This window comes from Sapajus apella, unplaced genomic scaffold (assembly GCF_009761245.1).
Source record: "Sapajus apella isolate SASKATOON/1434 unplaced genomic scaffold, GSC_monkey_1.0 scaffold3, whole genome shotgun sequence".
Lineage (NCBI taxonomy): Eukaryota > Metazoa > Chordata > Mammalia > Primates > Cebidae > Sapajus > Sapajus apella.
In genome coordinates, this window is record NW_022436943.1 from 5,589,176 (window position 1) to 5,603,018 (window position 13,843).

Sequence of the window (13,843 nt, forward strand, 5' to 3'; positions counted from 1 at the left end):
TGCAAGGATGACTTCTTTGCAGCAAACATACTTGTGCTTATGTTAGAACATGAGCAAAATTTAACTTAGTAAATAAAGATGATACAAAGCACTGCAAGTTATCCATGAAAGGACACTGAGCAGCTCACAGAATTGTCACAAAGCCTGAGGAATTTTAAGGCCCAGTTATCCTTCTTTGGGCTGCTCAGTTTCTGAACTTCATTCCTTTGTTTGGAGAATTTTCCTCCTTTTGAAGTAGGAAGAATTCCTACTATAGAAGGTGTACAACCCTGAGACTTCCCTTTCTTCTATACAGTTAAGAAGTAGCCATGTGGCTTAGGTTTGGACAATCAGATAGATACACATGCCAAAAGCATTAAACCACGAGCTAACAGCACAACTAAACACAGACCACAAAAAGTCATTTCTGGCACTGTCAGCAGCCATATCAAGGTCTCATTCCCTAAGACTGTGATGCCAAAGAAGCCAGGGGCAGCCCCAGGTCCCAGCGTCAGGGTGAGGGCAGTGCTGGCCACAACGTTGTGGGCGGCAGCAGTGTAACCTCAATAGATCTGTTCCAGAGCATGATTTGAGCAGTGGTTTCAGCTGGCTAGCCTCTGACCTAGTTCTTCAGCTTTAGTGGCACTTCTGTAAGCTGCCCAGTGTCCCTTTAATAAATTAAACCCTAAGTTAACCAGGGTAGGTTTCATTTGCTTACAACCAAAACATCTGACTGATAAAGGAATAATGTGAGCAAAACTTCAAATGTGAGTGAAGTTTGGTCGTGTGGACATATGTTGGGGGGTACCACATGCAGCTGAATGTAAAAAGATCATAAAGAATGAGATGAAAAAGATTTTTTTTAATGAGGCTAGAGAGACAGATAGAGGTCACATCACAGTGCAGCTGGCTGAGTCAGCTAAAAAACTTGAAACTCATCTGAAAGGTGACGGGTACTCACTGAAGGTATAAAGCACAGAAGTGGCATTGACCACATTTATATTTTAGATTGACTGGTCTAACTCCAGTGGGAGGGGCTCGCTAAGGAGAGACTACACTACAGGCGATTTTGATACAGTCCAGAGAAAGGCGATGAATACTGACCTAGGGCAGAGGATGTTGGGGGAAAGAGGAAGTGATAGCTCTGAGAAATATTTAGGCAACAAAGCAGGTGACGTTTATATTCACATTGAGATGGGAGAAACCCCTTTACCATTCCTGGATCAGTTTCTTCATCTTCAAATTGGGAGTGACATCTAGGTGTCCTGCAAGGCATGCAACAATCCATGATTGTGGTTAAGGGAGACACAGGCACACCAACCTGAAGACAATGGAAACTGTCACTGAGAAAGGAAAGAAACTTCAGTATGGGGAAGGGTCAAAACAGGTGACCCAGCCACTTCCAGTAAGAAAGACGACCCAGGAGGGTTAACACTGAAAGCTATAGACTGGTAAAAGGCACAGCATATGGTAAAGATGGACTTGTTTACTGAAATGCATGTTTCTATGACTGAAAGCTTGGAAAGAGGAGATGTTCTTTTATAAAGAGAGGCATTGCTGTCTACGACAGGTGCGCTACCAGGGTGGACTAACATTTGAAGATCTGATGTACTACAAAACACCACTTCCTTTATAAACTGACTTTTTTTTTTTTACCAGTTACCCAGATGTTTTCCCAACACAAAGACATGAATTCACAAGCAGACAATTTCTTGAACATTCTCACTAAAATATTTCTTTAATGAGACTGCAACATTTCTTAGCAGCACTATACTATTCTAACAAACCAACTATCTGAAGGGTTGGGTATCAAAACATACAGGATAGAATCATACCTTTAAAATGTTTACAACTAAAATTGAACAAGAGTATCCAAGACTAGCAGCATAAAAGATGGGCACTGTCAAAGAACCTCAGCTCACCAGTGGTAAGCACATGCTTCTGGCCCAAGTGGGATTTGTCTTTGTAGTCCAGGAGTTCCTTCTCAGCTACAAAAAAAAAAAAAAAAAAAAAAAAAAAAAAAAAGCCTGGCATGGTGGTTCATGCCTGTAATCTCAGCACTTTGGGAGGCCAAGGCTGACAGATCACAAGGTCAAGAGATTGAGATCATCCTGGCTAACATGGTGAAACCCCGTCTCTACTAAAAATACAAAAAATTAGCCAGGCATGCTGGCAGATACTTGTAGTCTCAGCTACTCAGGAGGTTGAGGCAGAAGAATTGCTTGAACCTGGAAGGTGGAGATTGCAGTGAGATTGCACCACTGCACTCCAGTCTTGGTGTCAGAGTGAGACTATGTCTCAAAAAACAATTGTTTTTTGAGTTATTGTGATTGTAGTTGTATTTGAAACTTTTTGAGACAGAGTCTTGCTTTGTTGTCCAGGCTGGGGTGCAGTGACGCAATTCTGGTTTACTGCAACCTTCACTTCCTGAGGTCAAGCGATTCTCCCACCTCAACCTCCTGAGCAGCTAGAACTACAGGCATGCACCACCACACCCAGCTAATTTTTGTATTTTTAGTAGAGAGGGGGTTTCACCATGTTGCCCAGGCTGGTGTTGAACTGCTGGCCTCAAATGATCTGCCTGCCTCAGCCTCCCAAAGTGCTAGGATTACAGGCATGAACCATCGCACCTGGCCTTGTTTGAAAATTTTAAGTGACCAGGAAGTCTTCCTTAAATCATTTCTTTGGAGACTCCAGAATAAAAATATATCCTGTATTATTTTTCACAGTTAATGAGTTTGCTACCTTCCCCCTGCCCCACCCAATGTAATCAAGGGAAATAAGATGACAAACCTTTGTCTTTTGTGCCAGCAAACTCTTGATCACCTCACCAGGTAGGGCTACTGACTTCCTGAGGAGACTTGCAGACCCTTTCCAACTACAGGCAGAAAATAACTTTCAGAGGGCATGCTTCTAAAAGTCCTGTTGCCATGATTATTTGGCCCACGGAAAAATATGAATTAAAATAAAATTTATAATCACCATTTATTCCAGTTTATTTTTCTGTCTTTCAAACTGGTATTTGCTAAGTTTCTGATAGGCAATGTGTGTAATTAAACCTTCTCCATATCCGAAACTTGCACACACACACATACATACACCCTCCAAATTAAAACACATGAGAAAAACCAAGTTACAACTTGAGATGGCAGAAAAGAGTATTTTCCTCTTTTGTTCAGCTTGAGATGCCCCTTGGAGGATTTTCTGATTTTGCCTCCTGAGCCCTTTTTAAGTCTCCTTGATTTCATGAAGAACACATTCATTTACGAAAAACCATTTTTCAAGCAACTATGCACTCATTCCCAAGCAGAGCTGAATTTTTAATAGCGAAAAATGTCACCACCACCCTCCCTTCCTCACAAAAGATACTTTTTTTAAAATCTGCTTTCCTGAAACTTCAGGTTTGTTCCTCTGAGCCACAGCACCTTCTAAGGGGCTCTGTACAGCAGAGGAGGTGTGACCCACACTGGCCAGCCTGGTTCTTTTTTTTTCCTCATATTTCTAATAGTTCCCCTAAAACCTTAACTTCAGTAAAGTGTGCTGGGCAGAAAACTGCTAATACTTCAGACAGTCTTGTTCAGGGAGAGACAACTGGGCTGTGGCTGCAGGTGGACAAGATGAGCAGCAAACCCTCAAGAGTGGGAGTCTCCAGCAAAAAATACTGGGAGACAATTTATTGCTATTAACCAGCTCGCCTTTGCCATGAATAATCAATTACTTGGAGGAAAAGAAGGCTACTTTAAAACAGACTTTTTTAAAAAACATCTGTTTGTTGAGTATAATTTTCTTGCTGTGTCTTTCATTCTTTTTAAGAAATAAGTCCTCCCTGTCTGACAAGGACAAATTCCCCCAACTCCTCCACTGTAAATCACGTCGCCATCCACTTCCCCAGACCCCTTGCAGCCCCCAAATTGGGTTCCATGATAAATAAATAGTGCTGCTGCTGCCATTGACTTTATCTCAAACCAGAAAATGAACCTGATTTCAAAAACCTGTTTTCTAAACTCCCAGTGGCTAAACCAGGAAGGGCTTTGGGGGAGAGGACGGGGCAGCCTGTTTGTACATCAGCACTGGCACCGCCTCTTCCTCACCAGCGAAGCTTTCCATGGAAATTCTGGCTGCATGGGCCTTGGCTAAGCTTGGGACTATTTTTGGAAGCCTAAAAACCTCAGGGGAATGACTTTTACTTTTATTCATGTACAGAGTCCTTACTTTTATTTATTAAAGAAACAAAAACATGTCTCCTGCTTAACTTCAACCAGCTTTCATGTCAAGTAAAACAAAACTTGTTGGCTGGTCCAGTCGGCCATCGGCCAGGATGGAGAGGGAGCCCCTCCATCGTGGGTCTGAATTGTATGTGACCTGGGTATTAATTGCCTCTCCCAGAATGGGAGGAGCCATGGACTTTTGAGACTCTTGTCCCAAGGGAATCACTTTGGGGGAGCAGTTGAGTCTGGCTGGGAGAGAAAAAGTATCCAGGCAAAATTCCAGCAAATTTGAAGTTTTACTTTTTAAAAGCATTTCAGGAAGGAAAGAGATGGAAGGCTCAGCACTAAGCCCCTCCCCCCTCAGAACTGTGACACTGACATCCCAGCACCTAAAACAATCAGTGGGGAAGATCACAGAGCGAGAATCAACCCTCGCCCCCCTAGAGCCTAAGTGTTCACTTTAACAAGTTGTGAAGGGCAGACAGCCAACTCCTCGGCCTCCATGAGACAAATTGATTCAAGGTTTTCTCCTTGAGCCCGCAGCCAGGACGCCTGCAACAACAGCAGCTGGGGAGGTGCTATTGTTTTATCTCAGCAGAGATTTGAAACTTCTTTACCCAGGACAAGTGGCCCACCAGGCGACTAGAAATGGGAAAAAGAAATAGCAAGAAATGCAAGCAAAATGGCATGGGGCACTAAACAAAGCAGCTGTGGGCATCCCCCAAGGAATTTGCTTGGATGGGCATCCCCATGCCAAATGTCAGGCTAGCTCTCTGTGACCCCAGCTCTGTCTTATTGTCTTACTGTATCCTCTTCACTGCTCCGCTACCCCCAATTATGATTGTAGCTAGGATTCACGTCCTATCTCAGCATGTTGGACGATGGCTACAAAGATCTATGCCACATTGGGCAAATCGCATTACCTTCCCAGGAACTCAGTTTCACCCTGTTAAATGCATGTGGTATGGCAGAGGCAGCTAGCTCTTCACCATAAATCTGTCATATGCTTCATCTTCTTCCCAGGCACACAGCTAGACTCTATCTCTGGTGTCTCTTCTAGTGAGGCATGGCCATCTGACTTGTTATTCCTAGCCAACATAATATGCGCAGAAGTGACGTGAGCCATTTTTCAAGCCAAAAATTTCTTGTTCGTCTTCCCACCATTTGCACATTGATAATGATGAGGACCTGGTTTTCTACATATTAGAGATGGCAAAGCCAGCAAATATATCCCAGAATGACCCTGTGAAAGAAAGCTGTGCTCTAACCCAAAATACCTTCCTTGGACCGTTCCTTGAGCAATGAGTAAACATTGATTGGGTTAAGCCACCAAAGTTTTGGGGGCATGTTTGTTACTGAAGCCCACCGTCTTAGTCCGTTTTGTTTCTATAAAGGAATAACTGAAGCTGGATAATTTATTTTTAAAAGAGATTTACTTGGCTCTTGATTCTGCAGGTTGTACAAGAAGCATAGTGCCAGCATCTGCTCCTGGTGAGGACCTCAGGAAGCTTCCAGTCATAGGAGAAGAAAAGGGAGAGCTGGCATATCACATGGCAAGAGAAGAAGGATGAGAGAGAACAAGAGTAGAGGTTCCAGGCTCTTTTCAACAACCAGCTCTCACATAAACTGATAGAGAGAGCACTCACCCATTACCATGGGGAGGGTACCAAGCCATGCATGAGTGATCCACCCCCATAGCCCAAACACCTCCCACCAAGCCCCACCTCCAACCCCAGGGATCAAATTTCAACATCAGATTTGGAGGGAACAAATATCCAAACTATATTACCTACCCTACCCTGATTACTACAGGGTGGTAATAACACCTGCCCTGCCTACCTCAAAAGATGGTGGGAAGAATCAAATAAGATCTTTGTGTGAGGATGCAAAGCGTATACTGAAATATATTATATCCTTCAAGTCTAGAGCAGAAATAACCCCATCTGTGGAACAAGAGGCACTCATAAATTAACAGTATGCATTGAGTCTGGGCAGCATGCTATTTAAGCTTTATACAGATTACTTCCTTTAAACCACATAACAATGTTATAAAACAGATACTACTGTCGTCCCTATTTATCAGATAAGAAAAGTAGGGCTCACAGAAGTGAACAACTCATCCAATATGACAAAGCTAGCCCACAATTAAGGATAGAAAGTCTAGCACCAGAATCAGTATTCTTAACCAGGAATCTAGAAAGAAACCACAGCTTAAGATAAATGAATAATTGTGATTTTAATTAAATCAGTAAAACTTTAAAAGCACTTTGCTTCAATTGCCTGTTTTTTAAAGCCATTTTGGCCTCCTATTAATCCTCATGTTGAACTGGTTTTCCCACTTTATTTCAATATATACACACAGTTCTCATCTTTGGTAGCTGATCTTCTTTCAAGAAGATTTCTAATCTAACCAAGCAGACCACCATCAACCTTCCTATCGTATGCTTGTATGCAGGGTTTGACTAGGTGCATTTCTTACATCTCACTCCAGCACATTTTTCTATTCCCTTTAGGAACTCCTTTGTCCTTTTAAATCTACTTAATGTAAGCTAAGAGAAAAAGAAATTCTGTTTAATGAGTGAAAAGAGGCGAGGGCACCTCCTAGGTATTAATTTCATTTAACAAATCTTAAAACAATGTTTTTAAGATTTCTTAAATGATATTTTAAGATTTCTTAAATGAATTAATACCTGGGAGGTATTAATGCTTCCACCATTAGGCAGAATCCCAACATAACAATTACTGAAGCCTAGTAACGAGACCACCAAAGGTAAGCAGGCCATTATAAAAATTTAAGAGCTATTGAGCACAGTGCGTTTTTGCAGTCGGTCAGCTCAGAGTTATTTAGCACATGTTTTTTCCATCCTTGCAGTGCATGGAGAAAATTCACAGTGTCCAACAACTCTCAAAACCACATTTCCACCTGTGTGGGGCAGTGGAATTAATAAGCATATAGAATAAGCTCACAAATTTGGATCCTACTCATCTGGAATTCATATTTCAGTTACGCATATGTGGGCCTACCCAGACAAAAATGCTGGCAGGGGCAGAGGTCACTGCATAAAGCTAGAGCAAAATAAGGTCTGGCAGTGTCAAGAGGGGAGAAGAGATTGGTGTGCAGAGCTCAGAAACTGATATACATACATGTTTTAATGATCAAATAAGAATGATATATATAAAGTCACCAATTGTGTACTGAGATTGAGTTTATCTGCTGGTATTCATAAGGGTTTGGGAAAATTAAGCACACAAATGAAATTGCAGACGGAATGTTTAATCTGCTTGTAAATAATGCATTTTCTTGCACTTTTCAGAAATACATTCACAAAAGCTATCTGTACCCTTATCTATTCACTAAAGGATGTACGTAATACAAAACTTAGAGTCTTCCTGGCATAAAAGTAGTAAAATACTGGTGGTTTCTATAAAAGACAAACACAGTATGATCTCACTTATATGTGGAATCTGAAATGGTCTAACAGAAGCAAGGAGTAGAACAGGGTCCTGGGGGCAAGGGAAAGGAGCGGTAAGGACCAAAGGGCACAAAGTTTCAGTTATGCAAGATAAATAAGTTTTGGAGATCTGCTATGTTGCCTATAGCTAACAAGACTGTATGTATATTTGGGAGGCCAAGGCAGGCAGATCACAAGGTCAGGAGTTTGAGACCAGCCTGATCAACATGGGGAAACCCTGTCTCTACCAAAAATACAAAAATTAGCCTGGCATCGTGGCACGCACCTGTAATCCCAGCTACTCAGGAGGCTGAGGTGGGAGAATCCCTTGAACCTGGGAGGCGGAGGTTACAGTGAGCTGAGATCGTGCCGCTGTACTCCAGCCTGGGAAACAAAGCAAGACTCTGTCTAAAAGAAAAAAAAAGCTAAGGGAGTAAATCTAATGTTAACTGTTGGTATCACCAAGATGAATAATTAAATAATAATAACAATAATAAAGAAGGTGGGAGGAAACTTTGGAAGATGATGGATGTGTTTATGGCCTTGATGTGATGGTAGTGATAGTCTCACAGGTGTATACTTCTCCCCAAATTCATGGAGTTGTATATCCTAAATATGTACAGCTTTTTGTGTGTCCATCGTGCCCAAATAAAGTGGTCTAAAAAATAAAACTAAGGATGTGCAGGTTTGTTAAACAGGTAAACGTGTGCCATGGTGGTTTGCCACACAGATCCTCCCGTCACCTAGGTGTTGAGCCCAGCATCTATCAGCTGTTCTTGATGCTTTCTCCTTCCACTCCCACCCTCCTACAGGCCTCAGTGTGTGTGTTCCCCCTGCGCCTCATGTGTCCATGTGTTCTCATCATTCAGCTCCTACTAAAATACCAGTCTTTAAGGTGGAGTACAAATTTGAGGCTCCCAGTGATTCTAATAACCCTCCTACAATCCCTGATATTCGCACACACACATACCTACTAATGAGTTGAGGGAGGCGTGGCACCAGTGAAGATGCCAAGCAGATAGGTCCAAGCTCAAACCTAACTGTGGACCCACCAAGGTATGGTCATGCTTGTTGCACTCGTTTCTTTTGTTTAAAGAAAAAAACTCCTTTGAAAAATAAATAATATTAAACTAGGCTTCTAAACCACATGTGATTAACCATTCTGGGGTTTGGTCTCCATTTTTCCCCATGTGCCTGCTTCCTCCAGCCAACTCAGACCTCCTGTAAGGTCATAAGCATCAGGCAGTCTTGGTGGGGTCAGGTCCATTTTGATGCAATTAGAAAGATAAAAAGTGCAAAAAGTCCTGCAGAGATAAATAAGCATGCTCCATTTACCTCTGTGAGGACATCAAAATACATCACTTCCTCCTAAGGAAAAGAAAACACTAGTATGGTATGACAAATACCTTCTTCTTACACATGGGCTATATACATGGCAGAACAAAAGTTAAAAGAAACCCAAACTTCATTTAACTGTTTATTGAATCTTTTTTCTTTATTCCAGAAAGAAAAGCTGTTATCACCTTCAGCTCCCAAGGCAGTCTCAGGACTCTTGCAAATTTCTGTGTCCCATCTCTCCCAGCCGTTTTTGGCTACTGATGAGAGGAAAGGCACAAATAACCTACACTGGATTCTAAGAGGAAGTGCCTTCTTTTATTCTGACTATTCTCTTTACCAAGCATTCAGAAAATACAGACAAATTATAAGGAAATGAATGAAAATCGCCTACAATCTTACAGCTAAGAGATAGCATTTTAGCATAGAGCCTTTTAGACATTTCCAAACATATATACGTGTGTGTGTGTGTGTGTGTGTGTGTGTGTGTGTGTGTGTGTAGATAGATAATTTTAAAATGTTTACCAGGATGGCATGACACTATCTTTAGATGCTTTAAAGTCTTATTTTTCCTCCCTAAAAACACATGGCCGGGCACAATGACTCACACCTGTAATCCCAGCACTTTAGAGGGCCAAGGTGGACAGCTCACCTGAGGTCAGAAGTTTGAAACCAGCCTGGCCAACATGGTGAAACCCGTCTCTACTAAAAATATAAAAATTAGCCCAGTATGGTGGCGAGTGCCTGTAATCCTAGCTACCTGGGAGGCTGAGGCAGGAGAATCGCTTGAACCCAGGAGGCAGAGGTTGCAATGAGCCAAGCTCACACCATTGCTCTCCAGCCTGGGTGAGAGTGAGACTCCGTCTCAAAAAACAAAAAAAAAAACAAAACAAAAGATATGGTGGGGAAGGAGAAATGTGGAGAAGTTAGTCAAAGGATACAAAAATTCTATTATACAAAACAAGTAAGTCATAGGGATATACTGTACAGCATAGTGACTATAGTTAACAATCCTGTATTGTACAATTTAAAATATGCTTATGTTAAATGCTCCCATCACAAAAGTAATAATAATAATAAAAGGGATTGGGGAACTTTTGGAGGTGATGGATAGAGAGGTTTATGGCATAGATTATTATGGTGGTTTCGCAGGGATATACTTACCTTCAAATTCATCAAATTGTATACATTATGTACTTTTTTGTATGTCAAAACATTTTTAACAAAAAACAGATGGCTATATTTCCTGATCAATAAATACAGATCAACCTTATGGTGAATGGCCATGCCATAAATGTATTTAATCCTCAGCTGATTTACATTTAGATATTTTCCAATTTTTCTCCATTATAAATAAGGCTGGGATAAACATTCTTTGTGTATACGAGAGTAAAATTGCTTTATCAAAGAGTATATATTTTCTAAGGATATCAACACTTACATCAAACTATACTTCAGAATGTTCTGGATATCTGAGCTCACCATCTTAATGGCTAAGTAAGCAAATGTCCACTCCCCACCCCACCCCCTTGGCCATGCTCAGTACTAACAGACGGTGCCAATTTACTCCTTATACGCTTTTACTCCTTGCCATTCTGATTGCTGTTCACTTTTTGGTAAAGCGAGATAAGCATCCTCAGCTATTTATATTTCTTCATGATTTACTAACCCACCTCACACATATTTTCTAATGAGATGCTGCTTTTATGCTGAATAATTTTCTTAGCCTTGGCTGAGGGCCTGTGACCTTCTCTGCAATTTCTCCAAAGTTGCCTTCTGGTACAGATCTGTTCGCTTCAAACTAGAAATGTGTCTTGTCCTCTCTTTCCTAAATCTGTGCCCCTCACCTCCTGAAAAATGACCCTTTGATTTTAGCTTTGGACATCTTAAGGAGCCAAGCTGTTTTTCTCTATCTTGATTAAAGTGGGGCTGAGGTGGAGGTGGATGATGTTCCAGGTGATGTCATAGAAAGCCACAGCTGATGGAGTAGGGGCCCCACTGGAGCCTAAGCTATATTTTTTCTGCTGAGACAGACATGAGCACTGCACTGAAATTTGGAAATGTTGAACACAGATTTTCCTTGGAATTGCCAGGCCCCATCCCACCCCATCTATTTATTGCCCCAGGTAGAATTACAGCAGGGATGCAAAAAGACCATTTTAATATTCCATTTCTAAGCTTGTACATGGATACTAAAAATTCGTAACAGAAACAAGATAATTGGAGAAAGCCAAACATTTTTGTGCCATAGAAACCAGCCTTTTTGAGAGGAAAAAATAGTTTTTGTGAATCAAAAGCTGAACTCTGAAGGAAACAAGGCTTAGGGTTTGTGCCCATGACCCTGTCATTGGGATCCTCAAGAGAAGTAGTACCTCCCCCACTCCTTCTCAAGGATGGTGGAGTTGGAAAGTAGCGTTGAGCTGGAAATACAGGGGTTGGGCTTTCATTATGATTATTTAATTATCACAATGCCAATAGCATCCGCTTTGAGAAACTGCTCAAATGAATGGATTGACCAAAAAATAGACAAAGACCAGAGAGTATGATACAGAAAGCAGAGCAGAGCTGCCCGGCTTAGGAAGCGGGGAGTCTGACCTGAGCAGAGCTCTGTGAATCTATGCTGAGGAGGCCAGACTTGGACAGACAGGACTAAACGGAGCTGGGTCAGCTCTGAGCAACTGCACAGGGCCGTGTTCAACACGCATGGTCATTGACCAGTACCTAAGATCCAGGCAGGAGCTGAGCCCAACCGGCACACCATCAGCCACCATTCCCATGAGCTCCTTTGCCACCTGCACTGAGTGGCCATCTGAGCTGTCCTCATTTCCACCATCAACAGCACACCACCCAAATATCGGCCTTGCTATCCAAATCATCCCACATGGACAAGGCCTATTCATCAGGTTCATAAACCTTCTGAAACCAAGAGTGGGAGTCTGACATCATGTAAAGGGTGAGTGGGAAAGGGTAAGCCCCAAGCACCTGATCTTGGGATGGAGGGAATAAAAGACTCAGAGATCCCTCCCACCCCTTACATGGCCCACTGTCACCTCCAGGCAGTATTAAATCCAGCTCCATTATACCTGCCTGGCCTCACCAGGCAGAAGAGTGGAACAGACCTGCCCAGAATCCACTTGCTAAGAATCAGAGGAAGTTACAGGGAAAACAGCTAAAGACAAAGGAGGCAGGCACACCAAGTTGGCTCAGTACCATTGTCCTAAATTTTTGAGGGCAAGGATATTGTCTATTGGATCACCATTGTATCCTATAGATCTGACCCTGAACCAATAAGGGATTTGGGGTCAAATCCATAGGATATCATTGAATTGAGATATTGTGCTGTACTCCATTTGTCCATTTACTCATTTGTCTATGAATTTATTCATTCATCCATGAATAAATGGATGAATGGAGTACAGTATGATGTCTCTCACTTGGATTTATCTGAATTACAAGGAGGCTGAGAGATGTTAATCAAGAATGTATAGCTATGTTTACCCTGAGCTCCCAGTAAGAAACAAAGCAAAACTGTTTTCATACACTTAAAGTGAAGAGTAACAGAGAAGAGGTCATGCCCAGCTCTCCACTCCTGCTCTGGCACATGAAGGGCTCCTGAGAACACAGAGCAGCTTGGGGACTTGGGGGTAATAGCAGTACCCAGTCAAGGGCGGTCTCACCGATAATGAATGCCTTTAGTGCTCAGGAAGCCACTGAAGGGCACATCACCGGGAGAATGTATGAAAAAGCTGCATCTTGTGAGGGCCCTTTTTTATTTCATTTTGTTTCACTTCATTTCATTTCATTTCATGTCTTGGGTATTTACTGAACATCTAGCTCCAAGGGGTTATGTGCCAACCTTAGAAACAGGGGATTTTGGATGAACTCTGAGAAGAAGGGAATCTAAATAAAAGAAATGGAGCTAACAAAGATATGAAGGCAAGAAAAAGCATAACTTATCTTATTTAGAAGCAAGACAAGAGAAGAGAAATAGGCAGGTCCGAGTGGGTGCTGTGGAACTGATAGCTACCAATTTGGGGGTAGATTGGCAAAGGCAAGGAATAAGATAACAGGGAAGTGATATGCTCACCCTCCCATCACCCTCCTAGCTGAGCCAACTAGACACTACTTAAAATCTCCAGGCCAGGTGTGGGGGCTCAGGCCTCTAATCCCAGCACTTTGGGAGGCTAAGGCAGGTGGATCACCTGAGGTCAGGAGTTCAGGACCAGCCTGACTAATATGGTAAAACCCCATCTCTACTAAAAACCCAAAAATTAGCTGTGTGTAGTGGCGTGTGCCTGTAGTCCCAGCTACTTGGGAGGCTGAGGCAGGAGAATTGCTTGAACCCAGGAGGCAGAGGTTGCCATAAGCTGAGATCGCACTGCTGCACTCCAGCCTGGGCTACAGAGCAAGACTTCGTCTTAAAAAAAAAAAAAAAAAATAGAAAATAAAAAACAAAAAATCCATACAATGGGGTACTTCTATCAACAGAGCAGTGGAGCAGTGGCCAGTCACCTGTCTTTGACTAAGTTTCCAGGACAGTTTCCTGAAGGTACTTATATTCCACACCACAGTCATTTTTAAGTGACCATCTTGAGCAAGGCTTTCAAACATAAAATCTTTAAGAGGTTTCATGACAGTTGCAAAAACTGGGCGGCCTCAACAAATTTATTCTTTAGAGAATCATGGGCAGTTAGAATTCTGGGTTGCTATTTACAAGACCAAAAGTTAATTCTCTTCTTGTTTCTTACAGAGTTGCCACTGTTATATGTCAGTTGAGAAAATGCTGAATGCTGTGTTCATGATTAAATGAACTCAATATTTTTAAATCAATGGGAATCTTTGTTTTAATTCCCACCCCAAATCTCAGAA